The sequence below is a fragment of the Peromyscus leucopus genome, chromosome 10 (genome assembly GCF_004664715.2).
Source record: "Peromyscus leucopus breed LL Stock chromosome 10, UCI_PerLeu_2.1, whole genome shotgun sequence".
NCBI lineage: Eukaryota > Metazoa > Chordata > Mammalia > Rodentia > Cricetidae > Peromyscus > Peromyscus leucopus.
This window is the reverse complement of record NC_051071.1, coordinates 88,973,225-88,990,602: the sequence shown is the minus strand read 5'-3', so window position 1 is coordinate 88,990,602 and position 17,378 is coordinate 88,973,225. Positions and strand designations below refer to the sequence as shown.

Genomic DNA, 17,378 nt, shown 5'->3' with positions numbered 1-17,378 from the left:
GCTAAAGTAAGTCTAGTTACTAGATGGATAAAACTTAGTCATCAGGGCACTTACCACAGGTGCAGAGAGATTAATGTACTATTAAAATCTTAAAAACACTGGTATTTTTAAGGGATTGGCCAGCCTGTTTGTTGTTACTCTCAGGATATGAAATTTGTGCAAATAGTGATTTGCTAGAGTCAATAGCATCCCTGTGGTTGTCATCTGAATATCTAACTTCTCGTAAAGAGCTTACCAGCTTTACCATAATGCCTACTTCAGATACTGTTAAAAAATGTCTGAACAGAACAGCAAATCAGAACCCAAATCAGAACCCAAAAAGGTAGATTATACATTTTATCAGTTAAGGAATAGCTAAAATATTGCTTTATTTTCTTGCTTAATCATGGAAATGGAAAGGCTCATTTCTTTTTCAGAAAAACATACAGATTCATAATAGCAGTTGTCCACAGGACTCTGTGCATTAAATCTGAGGAAATATACTTCCTCCCCCCTCCCGCCATGTATCAGACCCTCTGTCGCTGCTCTCTGAGGCCTGAATTAGGCAGACAGCCAAGCCCACTCACCATTTCCTGAGTTCTGGGGCTCTTAACTCCTGCGCTGGTGGCTACACTAGCAGAGCCAATCCCCAGCACTTGAAATACACCTTTTTTTTTTTTTTTTTGTAGTAACATGGGATAAGATATACATGCAAAATCTGTTTCTGTATTTATCATTATTAAACTCTGAAGACAGAATAAATATGACAAATTGCCAAAAGAAACAATCTTGAGTGGAAAACTATCATTAGAAGGCTCATTGAAATAGACGTGATAGACTGAGGATCTCCTGAATTTAGTAAAGTTGCATCCTGGGTGTCATAATAAAAAACAATGATCTGTCATGTGGTCAGGGGCAGTAAAAAGGGAAACGTGCTGGCTTTTCGGTCTTTGCTGGCATTTACTTTTGATGGAAATGGGTCTTGTATGTATGTGTGACATAAAACACATAGGAGACTGAGAAACATCCATGATACAGCATACCTAGTGCTTCCAACTGTATTGTACACACAGTAGCCAAGGTTCTTCTTAAAAGCATTTACTGATTTATTATCTATCATCTATCTACCTACTATCTATCTATCTATCTATCTATCTATCTATCTATCTATCTATCTATCTATCTATCATCTATCTATCTATCTATGTGCATGTGCTCGTGGAGTCCAGTCAAAGGCTTTGTATCTCCTGGAATTGCAGCGAAAGGCAGTTGTGAGCTGTCAGACTGGATGCTGGGACTTAAGTCCTCTGGAAGAGCCTTGAGCATGTTTGACCACTGCACCATCTCTTCAGCCCTAGTGCACACACTCTATGTGTGCTTTTCTAAGAGGGCTTATCACTAATTTCCCTGGCCCTAAATGTTGCTGGGCTCACTGGGCACTAAGACCTTGTGTTTCAACATGTTGTTTCCATTTTGGGACTTATTTGAGTTAACCTACTGTTTAAGGTTCCTTTCTATTGCTGTGATAAAAAGCATCTTAGTGGAGTCTAGGTGTACTTTGGCTTTCAACTCCAGGTCATAGTCGATCACTGAGGGAAGTCAAGGCAGGAACAAGGCAGGCCTGTTTGTATTCCACACAGCATTCCTTCTGAACAAAGAATTCTTCACAGCCAAAGAAATGCCCTGAGAATCCTAGTGAATGCTGCTTAGTGGTTGGCTCACTCACTCTGGTTTAGCTACCTTTACATCTCAGGGTCACCTGCCACAGGGTGGTCCTACCCATGGCGTCCGGGTTCTACATCAATCAACAGACAAGATGGTCCTGCACAGACAGCAATATGATCTAGGTGGTTTCTCAGTTGAGGCTATCAGATGACTGCAGGCTATGTCAGTTGACAGTTAAAGCTAATCAGGACACCTACACATTGTAGAATAGGTAGGCTGTATAGTTTTAAAACATTGAGAACAATTGTTCAAATTTCTAAAAGGTCTTGTAATAAAAAACCCAGAACAGATATTGGGGTAAATGCTGGAAGGTCAGAGACAAAGGAACAAGCCACTGCCATGCCTTACCTCTAAGACTCCTCAGACTGAAAAGTTCAGCCAATATCCCTCTAGCCAAATGAGCTTCCTCAGCTGAAAAGGCTTCTAGTTCCTGTCTCCTCACACCTTATATACCTTTCTCCTCCCAGCCATTAAAGGCATGTGTGCTTCCCTAGTACTGGGATTAAAGGTGTGTGCCTCTACTTCCTGGCTCTGTTTCTCTCCTAGACCGAATCAATCTCATATAGTCCAGGGTAGCTTTGAACTCACAGAGATCCAGAAAGATCTCTGCCTCCCGAGTGCTAGGATTAAAGGTGTGTGCCATACTGCCTGGTTTAATCTAGTGACTTGTTCTGTTCTCTGATCTTCAGGCATATTAGGGTACACAATATATCACCACAACCCTTTTTATTTTGCATATGTGTATATGGTGCCTGTGTAGAGACCAGATGCAAATTCAGGTGTCATTTTTTAGGATATGACCACCTTGTAACTGTTTATTTGTTCCCCCTTTCCCCAAGTGTGTGCTCCATGCACAGGTGCCCTTGGAAATGATGAGGGTGTCATATCCCCGAGGGTTGAAGTTACAGGTGGTTGTGAGCCACCTGATGTGGGTGCCAGGATCCAAACTATGACCTCTGCAAAGGTAATGTCTTAGGGCTTTTCTTGCTGTGAAGGGCACCACGAGCATGGCAACTCTTACAAAGGAAAATATTTAGTTGGGGTGGCTTAGTCTCGGAGGTTCAGCCCATTATCATCATGATGGAGAGCATGGTGTCGTGCAGGCAGACATGGTGCTAGAGAATCCTACGTCTTACAGGCAACAGGAAATGATCGGTGACAGTGGGAGTAGTTTGAGCATAGAACTTAGAGCCTACTCCCACAGCTACACACTTCCTACAAGACCATACACACCACCCCAATAAAGCCACACCTAATCGTGCCACACCCTATGAGATTATGGTGCCAATTGTATTCAAACTTTCAAACTACCATAGATATCAAGCACTCTTATACCCTGAGCCATCTCTATAGTCCGTGTGTGTGTGTGTGTGTGTGTGTGTGTGTGTGTGTGTGTGTGTGTGATTGTGCATGAGAGAGACTGACTCTTATTGGGACTTGATCTCATTGGTTAGGCTGGCTAACTGGCCAGTGTGCTCATTTTATCCAAATCTGGGATCACAAAGGCAATCCACTCTCTGGATTTTATATGGGTCCTGGATCCAATTCAGGTCCTTGTTCTAGATGAGTACACACTTTTTGGACTGAGCTATCTCCTCAACTGTCTGGATAAGTGTTCTCTATGTCTTTGTTTTTCTACGCTAGGGTAAAACTCTTAGTCCCTGTCAGTACTCGGTAAAACCCTTTCCCTGTATTTCTTGGTTTACTTTCTTTTTCTAGTGTGGATACAAATGATTCCATTTTGACTCAGAAAATCTTCTCCCATTAAATGATTTCTTCTAAAGGTACCATTGTAGCTCAAATTCTAATTGGTCTTAACAATAAAAACCCAGAGTCAGATATTGAGGTAAATGTTGAAAGATCAGAGAGAAAAAGGAACAAGCCACAGCCACCACTTACCTCGTCAACTCCTCAGCCTGAAAGGGAGCTGAGCTGCTGTCTCCTCCTGCCTTATATTCCTCTTTCCACCCAGACATATCACTTCATGTCTCCACCTCCCTAGTGCTGGGATTAAAGGCTTGTGCCTCCCAAGTACTGGGATCAAAGGCATGAGATCCCAAGTGCTGAGATCAAAAGCCTGAGTATCCACTACCTGGCTGTTTCTCTTTTAGAGTGGATCAATCTTGTGTAGCCCAGGGTGGACTTGAACTCCTGATCTTCCTGCTTCCTCCTCCCAAGTGCTGGGATTATAGGTGTGTGCCACCACTGTCTGACCTCTATGGTTAACTAGTGGATAGTCAGGCAAGCTTTATTTGTTAGACCACAAACAAAATATCACCATATACCACTAATTATCCTGTTGATTGGTTTTGATAGTCTCTTGTTGCTAGCTTAAAGTTGTTTGGTGTCATCTGGTCCCACAAGTGGTAGATACCTAGAAGTTAATGTCAGCAAACCCTTTCGATCAAACTCAAGTAACTAAGAGGTTTAAGTTTTTATTTGTGTATGTATGTATGCATACAGGTGTGCATGCGACATAGCCTGTGTGTGGAGCTCAGTGAACACCTTGCAGAGGTTGGTTCTCTCCTTCAACTTTGTTGAGACAGTTTCTCATTTCTATTGCTGCACAGCAACATACTACAGACAAGCTAGTGTGCATGCTCTGGCTAATCCTCTTGTCTCCACTCCCTATCTCACAGTAGGGCCACTAAGAGGTTTAGGAAGATGGGGTCTGAGGCATTGCTTACCTGGACTCTACCTTTAAATCAAACCTATCCATCCAGTAGGTGATATCCTAGCATTTCAAAACACTGGACCAGATTTTTTTTTTTGTAGTTATTCTTATGCATTATATTACCAGACAACAGTTGCCAAGGTTTTACATGAAAGAAAACTGTGAAACCAAACTAGCAAGAGAAAAATTATATAACTAGTCCATGTGATGGTTCTTCACCTAGAAGCAGTGTTATGTTGTCATTGTGTTGGTATTTCCTGTTTTGATCAAAGATAGTTAAAGAAACAATTTGTTTGAAAACTCTAGTTTTGTCAGAAAGAGGATCCTGAGTACTTTTTAGATTCTGTTTTTTAAACTTTTAAAAAAGGTTTATTGTATTATTCTGGTTATAGGGGGCGCCTATACACACATATAGTTACCCACAGCGACCAGAGCTGCAGTTTCAGGCAGTTGTGAGCTGCCCTCTGCTGGAGCAGCACAGGCTCTTGACTGCAGAGCCAGGCCTCCTGCTCGAGCCCTTCTCACAGATCTGAGCCAATGCTTTGGACAAGAACCAAAACTATGGCTGATAGAGATCTACATTTTAGGATAATGATTTTGACTAATAAAATTATATAAAGAGCATCTGGCTCTTTGTACCTCTCAATAATTCATTTAAGTTTCCATTCTAATGTAAAGAATAACAGTTTTAATCTATGCCTCATCAATAATAGGCTACTTTTATCAAATTAATTATAAAATATTAAATGACAAAAATCCCTATGTAGCATTAATGTTTAAATTACCTGTTTTAAAAGAATATACTTGTCTACTGGTGTCTTCTGTGGTGTCTAAATCACCAGAATGCTTCTGTTGGAATGCAAAGGTACTTAAGATATCCTGTGATCTTTACTCGAGGATGATAGTCATGATAGTAGTAGGAACACACAAACCTGAAGAAGACTACTATGCTGTTTGAAGTACATGTTTCTAATATAGAGTGGCAAGACAGCACATAAACATCCCAATGCTACAAGAGAAGGTGGGACAGAAAGGAAGGACTAAAGCAACAGTGAAATATAGCAGGAAAAAATGCTAAAAATCTCTAACTTTGTGTAGCATCAGGGTAACATATTGAAAGCTCTGAGAGGCTTGTGCAGACCTGCCCTGCCACTATTTACAGTGATACTGTCATGAACTGGCTCTGCTCATGCAAGCTTCTTTCACCGGCAAACACTCTATGTTCTCAGCATCTTTGTTTTCCTGGAGTACAGTTTAGAGGAGAGAGCCACACTCCACCTCCAAAGCTTGTTGGCTGCCTGAGTGCTTGATGCACTGCGTGGAACAGGAATGTCGGCTCCCCAGAGGAGCTGGAGTGAGAACGGCTGAGCCAGTGTTCTTGATGCACTCATAATCCATATTGCAGTGTGGGGAAAGGAGGAGACTAAAGGGGTCCTCCAGACTGCTGAGTAGTTTGGGACAAAGGTTTTGTCTCTATTTGGTACTCAAGGACTGGAACTGTAAAAGCTGGAATCAAACAGATTCTGGAGCCACACTGATTCTGGTTACTAGGGACAAACCAATGCATGGCTCCTTTAAGAGATGGGTTCCTGGTTCCTACTAGCTGAGCAGCAAGCTTTTCTAAGAGTTACAGCAGCTCGGTACAGTAATTCTGTCTTCACCCTAGGGCACCTCTCCTAGGGAAAGCTAACTGAAAGTGCCTCTGTGGCTGAGAGTGAAGCTTCAGAGATGCTTGCTTGAACTAAGCTGCATCAAGGGGAGCTGTAACAAATTTTGGACTGCTCATATTTGGAACTGTTTGTCTAAAAGTCATTACAACTTGGACTGCTCAAACGGACTTCAGGACGGCTGATGAGCCAGGCCCTGATCTTGGGCTGTCAGTGAAACGGTTACTAGAATTGACTTTTTTGAGCTTTTGCAAACCTCATAAATCAAACAGTTTTGAGTTCACCTACAATTTTAACTGTGGTGACTCTTAATCCATGTACTGTCTGTCTTGTTGGAAGAAAATGTAAATAGTTCTGTTAAGAGATCACTTTTGAATGTTTGCTAAAGTTTGCTAAGTGTAAATAGTCCTATAGTTTGTTTCTGAATGTAAGTTTGTAAGAATTTTAAATATGTATAGCAATATTCATGCTAGAATTGTTAATATGTTGATATTAATGAACCATAGTTTGTTGAAGCTAAGGGAGTCTTTTAAGCTTGATGTAGCTGCATCAGCAGTTTATTGATTTGATGCATTTGCATCAAGAGTTTTTTGATTTAAAAAAGGGCTTGGTGCAGCTAAGGCTGTAATAGACATCTTAGACCCATTCAAAAAGGACATTCCATCTTGGTCATCCTCTTCTCCTCTACTAGGGGGTGTGGTAGCTATAGGGATTGCTGTGGTTGTTCCAGCTACTTGTAAGCTCTTAGTAGGGGCCCGAGTCTAAGCTGAGTTAAACTCTATACCTTCCCCTGCCACAGGCTGGTAGTCAGAGACCAGTTAAGTTCTTCTTGCTAGCTGCCAACATAAGGCAGAGTATGCTTGATGGAAAGTGTATCTCTATGACGGGTAAGGCTGATTAGTGAAGATGACCCAAGGCAGGCACAGTCTATCTGAAGGATCTGAGGAGCCCTTTAATTTATTAAGAAGGGGGAGCTGTAGAGACCCACAGAGGTTTCCTAGTGAGAACTTACTCAGGGTCCAAGAATCTGAGCTTGCTTTACCCAGCAGGACGACATAGGGAAATGATTAGATCACGGGCATGGCTATCACATGTTTGGAAGGGTCTACAATTGGCTGTTCAGTGTGCTTTGATCTAGCAAGGGGGAGGTCTTTTGCTCCACCCCTTGGCATTGTTATAAAAAAACACTTTTGAAGAGGCAGGAAGGACTGTTGGGTTTTGATTTAGGTACTCCTGGAGCTATCCTGTTTTTTTCTCCTCTTTGCTATCTTTTTATCTAAAAGTTTCTTATCCTCTCCTCCTAAAAAAATCTTTAAAAGGTGGGTGCTGGCCTTCCTCAAGCCTCACTATTATCTACTCTCCCAAAAGAACTACCTATGCTTCAACTGTCTCAGAAGAGTACAATACCCATATGACAGTCACATGCAGTGCTAACTGGTTATAGCACTCGATGTCATAAGCAGGCTTGTTTCATTGTGTGTCACCCCCACATACAGACATTTTCAGTCTAGGCTATTACTAACATTTGCTAATAAAAGGAAAACTTGCTCAATTACTTTTAGTTAGGAAATAGACAATTTTTCTGTTCATATAATCTAGTCTTTATTAAGTCAAGTGACCAGTATCACAAACTCTGAAACTCTTAATTGTGGAGATTTGAACAATTTACTTCCTAATTATACCAACCGAGGGCAAGGTACAGTAAAGGTATTAAACTTTATTCTTGACTCAAGAAGAAAAAAACCCAAACAAACCAAAAAACAAACAGATGGGGCTCATGGGTAAAATGAAAGATGTTGTACAATCTTATAAGTATAATAAAACACAGTATATAATATGTATCATAAATACTCTCTAGGGACTGCAATGGATATGTGGTACATGGTCAGTATATGGATACCACACTTATTTTCATTTAACAACAGGGTACACATAATAAATATATAAACTCAATATGCCTGGAACACAAACTTTACCACCTAGGAAGAAAGAATTTGTTCAGCATACTCAAAAAAGAGACAGAGACGAAATCATATGAAAAACCTGTTTAAAAATCAGTATATTTTGTTCATTGACTCTGAAAGACTTGTTGGCCCCTGTTTTCATTGGAGAAAGGACTGACATAGTTTAGTAATCAAGTGAACACAAGAATGTAAGACACAGCACTAAAAACAGGGTTTCTGTACTGGTTCTACAGCTGGGGGTAAACCACCAGCCCTGAACTGTATCTTTCGATCCCTTCAGATCTCAGAGAATCATACTGTGTTGTGTGTTTGGAAAACAAAACCCTCTTACTGAGAATAGACTTGTTACAAACAAAGTTAGTCAAAGCCTCCTTCTTCTAATGAAAACAACTACTACTAATGCTAACTCTACCTGATGCTTTCTGACAATAGATGGGACTTGCAGCAAAAAAAAACCCTTTTAATTAAAGCAAACTTTATTTGTATTACAAATTCTATTCTGACATACTGGACCAAGAATATTTGAGACCATGTCTCTGAAATACTATGAAATGAGTTTTGGTTTATGATTCATAATGAATTTCAAAACAGTCAAAGTATCTTTCTTAAACATTTGCTTAACTGAATATTTCACTGCACACTAAAGTAACATTTAATAAGTTGGTTCTACTAGATAGCTTTTAATATTGAGTTTCAAATAAATTGAGACATGAAAAAGAGACGAAAATATTCACACTAAAACACCAACTGTTGAATTAGTGTGAATTTAAGGAACCATACAATTCTCCTTTGTTGTAGTTAGAGACAATATTTGGAGATTTTCTGGGGCCATTTTATAGAGCTAAAACAATATGAAATCCAAGTAATACAGTTAGTTCCACAAACATTAACTATGAGAAAGTAGACAAAACAAAAAACAAAGAAATAAACAAACAAACAAAAAAAAAACAGTGCAGTAAACATCTTAACTATTCATACAAACTCCAGCACAATGGGGACATGGCCACACTATGGTTTATCAGTATAAAGTTTACCAGTAGAGGACACCTGAAATGAACCACCACATAGTTCCACCAGCATGGGAAGAAATGCCCTCCTTTTCTTCTACATGCTGGCTAAAAATGGCAGTGCTGACTTGTGGCTGGAAGTGTACTCAGGAGTCCTTTATAGTTCAAGCTTTAAAAAGCTACTTCATTGTCACCTGAAAAGAATTAGGCAGGGCAGCAATTGGGCGTACTTCTCAACATACTTTCCAGTTTTTGTTTTTGTTTTTTTTCTTGGTTCAATATTTCAAAGTCTAGATCTGTCACATGAGGAAAAGTAGTTTTGTTTTGTTATTTTAAATCTTCTTTCATCCATGGGTAAAGTTTATGGAAAATAAAATCAAGTGCAGAAGATTAATAATTAGTTATAAAGACCAGCATCATATGATTATCAGGCATAAATAATGTACTTGTACTTGTTATGGCAAATCCACTCAGGACCACACAGTGGATTACCAAATGTGGATCCTGGCATCTCCATTTCCGCCTCCAACTTCTAGGTCCACTGTAGATTGGAAGGAGGTGAAGGACTTCTGGGGCAAGGCTGAGTCTCACTGTCATCTGAAGATGCTGGCCTGACTGGGGCACTGTATCATCAGTTCCAACACTCCAACCGTTGTGCACTGCACCAGCAGTTCATCTGTTCCCTGTGACCTCAGTCACCACCAGTCTGCCATTATTAAAAAAAGAAGAAAAACAAGAACATGTTACCAGCCAGTGATGCACACTCTCCTATATAGAAGTTGCCTTAGGAAATTTGGGACAAATAATGTTTATGGTTAGAAAAGACTGGAGAGGAACAGCAACTCATAGCAGTCCTTGGAGTCATAGGGTGACAAAGTGTGAGGGTATGAAGAGCCATGCTCTCACATTAACATGTGGTCTGTAGTCAGTAAAGGTTACAGAATGTAATTACTGGGATGTTTCATAGAATTAAGGGTTTCTGTTTCAGAGATAAAAAAATTGTGACAACGCAACTGTCTGTAAAAGCATTTTAAAGCTATTTTTCTTTTATCGAAAATAGATTTTTTCATACAATATATTCTGATTACTATCCCCCCACTCCCATCTGAATCCACACCCTTTCTGTCTCTCCTTAGAAAAGAAGTGTCTAAAGGATAGTAATAAAAAAAAAAAAAAAAAAAAAAACAAAGACAAGCAAACAGGAACAGGACAAAATAAGCAGAAAAAAAAAAAAAAAAGCCAAAGAAAAAGCACAAGAAACACAAAGACACGCATTCGTACACACAGGACTCTCATAAAAATACACAACTGGAAGGCTAATATATTTGCAAAGAACTTGTAGGAAAACAATAAATGGCCATCTACTGTTATGAGGTATCTACCAGAGAAGACTGCTCAGGCACAAGTTTAGGCCAATAGGTCTTTATTAGCCTCTAGAGACTGCACTGGGTGTTCAGGACCAGCGTGCAGTCCTGTGTAGTTGGAGTTTTCTCCAGTGCCACTCAGACCCAAATAAACACATAGACACTTATATTATTTAAACTGTTTGGCCTAATAGCTCAGGCTTCTTGTTATCTAGTTCTTATATCTTAAATTATCCCATTTCTATTAATCTGTAAGTTGCCACGTGGCTTGTAGCTTACTGGTACATCTTGCTTTTCATGGCAGCGTCAGCTGGCAGCGTCTCCTCACTCAGCCTTCCACTTCGCTCTGTATAAATAAAATGCTGATTGGCCAGTAGCTAGGCAGGAAGTACAGGCTGGACAAGCAAAGAAGTGAATTGTGGGAACAGAAAGGCTGAGAAGGGAACACTGGCCTGCCGTCCAGGGAGCAACATGTACCAGGCACACAGGTAAAACCATGGAACACATGGCAACATATAGATTAACAAAAATGGGCTAAGTTTTTAAGTGTAAGAGCTAGTTAGTGGTAGGCCTGAGCTAATGGCCAAGCAGTTTTAAAAAATATTAGCCTGTGTGTGTTTATTTGGGTCTGAGCAGCTGCAGGAGCCGGGTGGACACAGAAAACCTCAGCTACAGTCCTGAGCCTTTCTAAGGATGAGCTTTTAAGCACAAAACCACATCCTGAGTTGGCACACCCCAATTAGGCAGAAGCCAAGAAGCACAGTACATCTAGGAATTTTCCCAGCACTATGGACTTTGAGGGACTAGTCTTTGCTCTCTTTCTGGCAGGTGTTGCTGCCTACCTGCTGGGTGCCAAGGTCTGAATGGTATTTCCAACATGGCATCAGTTATGCTAAGGTCTGGGGCATGTAACGTTACTGATGGGGATGGGACCTGCCCATCAGTTACTTTTCTTCAGTATTCCCAAAGAAAACGGTCACTAGCAAATAGACACATAACAAAACATTTTCCTCACCAACAGGCAGTTTTAAGGGCATGGCCACAGCATCTAGCAGTCTTCCATGCCTCATGTCTCTTCAGTCTGGCCAGCTCCACGATCTCTAGCTGTATGGTCAACACCTATGACTGGGACACCATGCTGCCAGTGGAATGCTCCATGCGTCTGTTTGTGTTCTCACCAGGCTGCAGGAAATGACAACTCAGAGGACCACACCACTCAGGGTTTGCTGCTATCCTGTCTTTTGAAACAAGCAAACAAAACCCAGTAATGTTTTTCTGTTTAATAGTATGATCTGAAACACTTTCTAAGTGGCTTCAGCATTTAGATAAAAATTCATGGTCTGGTTCATGGTCTCGTAGGTGAGAACTAAGGGCTAAATCTCTGCCAGTGAACATGGTATCTGAAGTCTTCACATGTATGCACATCCATACAGTCAGACACTACACTAAAAAAAAATTTCAAATAAAACTTTTTATACGTCAAGTTTTTGTGGCTACAAAGATAGTCATTTGGAGTGCTAATTTTTAAAGAATAGTGACATTAAAAAATCAATACATACAAAATTGCTTAAATATATTGTTTATCTACACAAATAGGATTCTAAGGTTATACCAGAAATATACTATAAGAAAATATTTAAGGAAACAGAATTATGCTCATAATGTATTTTAAATAAATAAAGCAGTGTAATATGAATCTTAAAAGGTCTTATTAATTAAAAAAAAATCCAGAGCTGGGTATTGGGGTGAATGCTGAAAAGATCAGAGAAACAGAACCAGCCACAGCTAATCTCACCTCGCCAATTCCTCAGCTGATCTCGTTTCCTCAAACTGGAAGCCTCTAGTCCTCATCTGAATGGATCTCTGCTGAACTGCCACTCAAAAGCCTAAAAGCTTAACCAGGCTCTAGTTCCTGGTTCTCACACCTTATATACCTTTCTGCTTCCTGCCATCACTTCCTGGGATTAAAAGCATGTGTCACCATACCTGGCTGTTTCCAGTGTAGCTTCGAACTCAGAGATATGGATGGATCTCTGTCTTCAGAATGCTAGGATTAAAGGTGTGTGTGTCACCATTTTCTGGCCTCTAGATCTAGTGGCTCTTCTGTTCTCTGACCCCAGATAAGTTTATTAGTGTTCACAATATATTGGGGAACACAATATCACCACAAAGCAGTATGAAAATAATGTTCTCTTATCTGATTACTTTGTATAAAAATATTACATAAATGCCTTAAAAACATGAATTGAAGACTTCTTGACGAGAGCATGAGATGTCTGTTGTCTTCCCATTGAAACAAATACAACTGCCCAAAGTTTTATTTTTTTAAAAAGTTGTGTGTGCTGTGTACATACACGTGTAAATATGTCAGGTGTGACTGACTGCATGCGCACATGCATTTAGAAGCCACAGGTCACTGTGAAGCATCTTCCTCTACTGCTGTCTGCCTTCTTCCCTGAAAAACGGTCTCTCACTAACCCTGAACTGTTATCTGGCTGGCTGGGGCGCCAGTGAGCCCTGGCATCTGCCCACTGCATCAAGCTGCCTGTACTGGGTTACAGTGCATACACCACATGCCTGACTTTTATTTTATTGCTGGGAATCTGAACTCAGGTTCTCATGCCTGTTTATGCAGGAAGCACTGTACTTACCAAGTCAAGTCTGCAACCCTTAAAGGTATTCTTTTTTTTTTTAAATAATTTATTTATATTTTATATACATTGGTGTTTTGCCTGCATGTGTCTGTGCAGGTGCCAGATCCTCTGGAAAAGGAGTTACAGACAGGTGTGAGCTGCCATGTGGGTTCTGGGAATTGAACCCAGGTCCTTTGGAAGAGCAGCCAGTGCTCTTAACTACCGAGCCATCTCTCAAGCCCCATCTAGTTTTTAAGAACCCATTTTTATAAAATTTTATGAAAACAAAAGTTTCAATGCCTTAAAATATTTAAGGCCATATAGCAAAACCAAACCAACAAAGCAGGCAAACCCAGCTTAACTCCCTCCTTGCCTTCTTTCCAGGTCATCCCCATTCCTGTGTGTCAGCTGCCTATCCCTAGAAACACTTTAACAGGGACCCTCAGTAGTCACACTGGGCTGGGACTCAGGAGATTTTCACTATCCTTCCTGTCCTCCATTCAAGTGTCTCCTGACTTGACTTAGTCCTGGAGCAGCCTGTTTTCAGGGGCCCCTCCTCCTACTCCAACACTGCTCACTGGAACCACTTCTGGGTGTGGACCCTGGCCTCCCCTAGGCCTTTATCCCTGTCTTTGTCCTGCTGCAGCCTGAGTGCAGAAGCCCACCATCGACCAAAGCTCCACTCCCTGGGGATTCAGCCTTTTGGTGCAGACCTCATGGCCCAGCTTTAGCCCTAACCACTCTCAGCCTTTCCTCCTAGCCCATCTCCATTCCCTTTTGCCACCCACTGACCTGCAGAAGCTCTCTATACTAGGGACCCCATAACCACCCAGCCGAGGATCCAGAGAGGACATATGTAATCACCACCAACTAAAAAAGACAAAAGCAGTTATCAACACCAAGAAAAACTTCAAACATCATTAACTCCAGAAGTGCAAAGAAACACAAACACAAATAGCCAAGACAATTACAGCAGGTCCTGAGAATTGCAATACAGCTGAAGCACTAGGCAAAAAACCCTACTGTAACTGAGGTACTGACAATACAAACACTGCATGCAAAAGCCAGTTTCCTCTTAGAAGCTGAGACAGGAGTAGAGGAAGATAGGAAGTAGACTACCAATCACGGTGGGTGTGACATCCAAATGGGCCCTCCGCATTAGACTCCAACTTCATTCTGCTGAAGATCATGCTCAGTGTCTGGTGTCAAGCCTGGCCATGCTCTGTGATGACTGCCAAGGTCCTTCCTAGAGATGATTAAGACACAGACCAGCTCATTAGGATCCCTGATTTAAACCAAACAGTGATGTCCCATGCTGGGGCAAAAGAGAGCGAGTAAATAGAGGCCAGTTCTCCCCTCACAGCATGTTTCAGAAAGATATCCAACTCCAAATGAAAGTGCTTTTCTAAGAGCAACTAGGTCAGCAACACCCTTGTCACCAAGACTCTATCTTTAGAATTGGGCACTTTCCGGAGCAGAAGGGAGGCCCCAGGTTGATAATAGCATTGAAAAGAAGAAAACCAAAAGATTTTTTTACATGGCAGTGTACCAGGAACCTTGAAGAACACAATTTTGCAGCATGAACTAAGTAATCAAGGCGGGTAAGTTCTTTTTCAAGAAGATACTAGAGAGAGTTATGATAACAACTACCTCTTACTTGCATGCAGCAAATGCTGCTTGTCAGTCCTATTAAGAAGTCTCTAGGGGCTGGAGAGATGGCTCAGAGGTTAAGAACACTGGCTGTTCTTCCAGAGGTCCTGAGTTCAATTCCCAGCACCCACATGGTGGCTCACAACCATCTGTAATGAGATCTGGTGCCCTCTTCTGTGTACATAATAAATAAATAAATCTTTTAAAAAAAAAAGAAGAAGTCTCTAGTGCTTAGTGAATACAACCAATACACCAGGATACAACTTTGATGACCTAACAGTGAACTACTAAAAACATCACTCAATGCTTTGCAAAGGACCTTTCCAAATTTACTGACTATGGAAACAATGCTGGTACTCTTACTTCTCACATAAACTAAGTCTTAAATGTGAGACCCCCCCACACACACACACACACAAATACTGCCTAAATTAAGCTAAATAGCTTAATAAAAAAAAAATCTTACTTAATGTAAAATAGTTAAGTGTTATGCTGGAGCTTGAGTGGTGGCTCACAGCTTTAATCCCATCAGTTGGGAGGCAGAGGCACGTGGATCTCCATGAGTTTGAGACAAACCTGGTCTATGTAGCAAGTTTCAGGCCAAACAGAAGTATATAGTGAGACTGTCTCAATCATGATGCCACCAAAAAAAAAAAAAAAAAAAAAAAAAAATGTTAAGTTGGAACAGACCAAGAGAATCAAAGTTTTTTTTAATGACTTTGAAAATAATTTCCATTTATTATGAGATTTAAAGTAGTCTTCTTTCTAAGCTGTCACTACACATGTGAAATATGAACTGAATAAGTTAAAATAAAGTACCTTGAATAAGTTAAAATAAAGTACCTTACTCTTGACAAGCAAATAATTCACTAAATACTATTCCTGATACCCTAGCTCTAGTTTGACTTGTTAATTCAAAACCACAGAATACGGAAGGAGAGAGGAGGAAAAGGACAATGAAGTCATGCTAGCAAGTGACAACGGCAGCTCTAACAGCATTTTCTGCTGCTGAGCAAATCCCCATTGAAGGCACCTTTACAAATACGCACCTGCAACTCTCTTTAAAAAGCATTGAATAAACATATATAGTAACGTGGATAAATGAAAAACCATGGGAGAAGCACAGCATTAAGACTCAAAACTGTGACTCAATGAAAAATAAATTATCTCTACATTTTCTGAAGTAAACACATTTCTCCCTACTATCTTGATTTCTATTTGAAAGATGGAATATGTGCATCAGAGATAGAGAAGACAGTGATTTATAAGCATGAACTTTAATTGTCTCATAAATAGAAGTGTACATTCCAAATACATAAAAATGTAGTCCTAAAACTCGATTAACTTCCTTAGCGATTACAAAGCTCAGTTCCCAAAAAGATGTGGAACTATACAGAAAACAAAACAAAGTGTAAACAAGGTAGCAAGGTAATATTTCTTAAGGATGACTCCCCCACTGTACAAAGCAGCAAGACAGAAGGAAATTATTGACCTCTGAAAAATTCTTGCTGTTTGTATCAATCAATGCCTTCTGGAACAATAGAATGTTTCCAGATTACGTTTTATTTTCACCTGGTATAAACACACAAAATGTTATTTAAGTGGTGCATGTAGTGATCAGGTCTAAGAATCAAATGTATACTCTGGAGTAAACTGATCTTCACAAGGTCTCCTTAGATTAGAAGTTAAAAATTTCTTAAAAATGAAAGATTTCTGAAGGATGGCCAGAATTTTATGTATTCAAAGATTTAATATTCTCACATTCAAAGTGAAGCATAGGAAACAAGGTATTGCCAAAGCTGGGTCTTATGAAATCACTTTCATTCCCAAATTCTACCTAATACAGTATTGTTTCTGTCCCCCTTCTGCCAAGGTCCTACTAACCTAAAGCCATGCAATCTCCTTTCTTAACTGCTAACTCTTTGTAAACGGCACAGAATGTCTCATAGCACTGTTGTTGTTGTTGTTGTTGTTTTTGGGTTTTTTTTTTTTTTTTTATAAATGGAAACACTGGAAAAAAAATTCCTATACCACTCTATCGTAAAATACTGTAACTTTTTTCTCATTAACTTATCTGAAATTGAAACTCTATTGAAATAACAATCAAGTATAAAAATATAAACTAATGGTCTTTGGCTGTAAAAGGATGACCCAGGGCCAAGTATTAAACAAACCTCACAGTTGCAGTGAAGCAGGACAACCCAGGGAGTCAAGGACTTGCTGCCAGTGTTGACAACTTGAGCTCTGTAACCAGAACCCCACATGGTGCAAGGAGAGAACTGACTCCTGCAAGTTTGTTTTCTGACCTCCATGTTACTGTACATGTTTGTATGTACACACCCCCACCATAAAAGCAATAAAATAAATAATAAAAATGAAAGTTCTCACCTGCACTGAATGTTAAAAAGATGTTGGCCATTCCAATAGTGCTTTCTGTATCTATATCTTTACATCTCACCATTAAGAGTTGCTTTCTGTGTGTGAGAGACAAGTTCCCATGTTTTCAAGGCTGACCTCGAATTTGCTATGTAGAGGAAGGAAGTAACCTTAAACTTCTAATTCTCCTGTCTGCACTTGTTAGTACTGATATTACAGGCATGCTCCATCATGCCTGGTTCATGAGAATTGCTTTCCTAATCATCAGCATTTCACATTTTCTTCATTTCTTTGGTGGCATAATGTTTGTGAAACACATCATTTATTTTTATAACTGTT

The 17,378-nt window shown here is 40.1% G+C and overlaps 1 protein-coding gene across 6 annotated transcripts in view; it reads right to left on the bottom strand.

Moving 5' to 3' along the window:
• Positions 1–7,622: 7,622 nt before the first annotated feature.
• The window catches only part of LOC114691792 (THO complex subunit 2-like), a 35,592-nt gene continuing 25,836 nt past the window's right edge, over positions 7,623–17,378 (bottom strand). The window contains exons 7-10 of one of the 6 annotated variants that reach the window (XM_037209239.1): positions 14,133–14,259; positions 13,806–13,883; positions 11,396–11,618; positions 7,623–9,722 (exon numbers count right to left, since the gene is read on the bottom strand). The gene's annotated coding sequence lies outside the window, so the exon portion shown is untranslated. The remainder of the gene's footprint in view (positions 9,723–11,395; positions 11,619–13,805; positions 13,884–14,132; positions 14,260–17,378) is intronic. The other 5 variants (XM_037209242.1, XM_037209238.1, XM_037209241.1 and 2 more) reach the window with 5 other exon arrangements.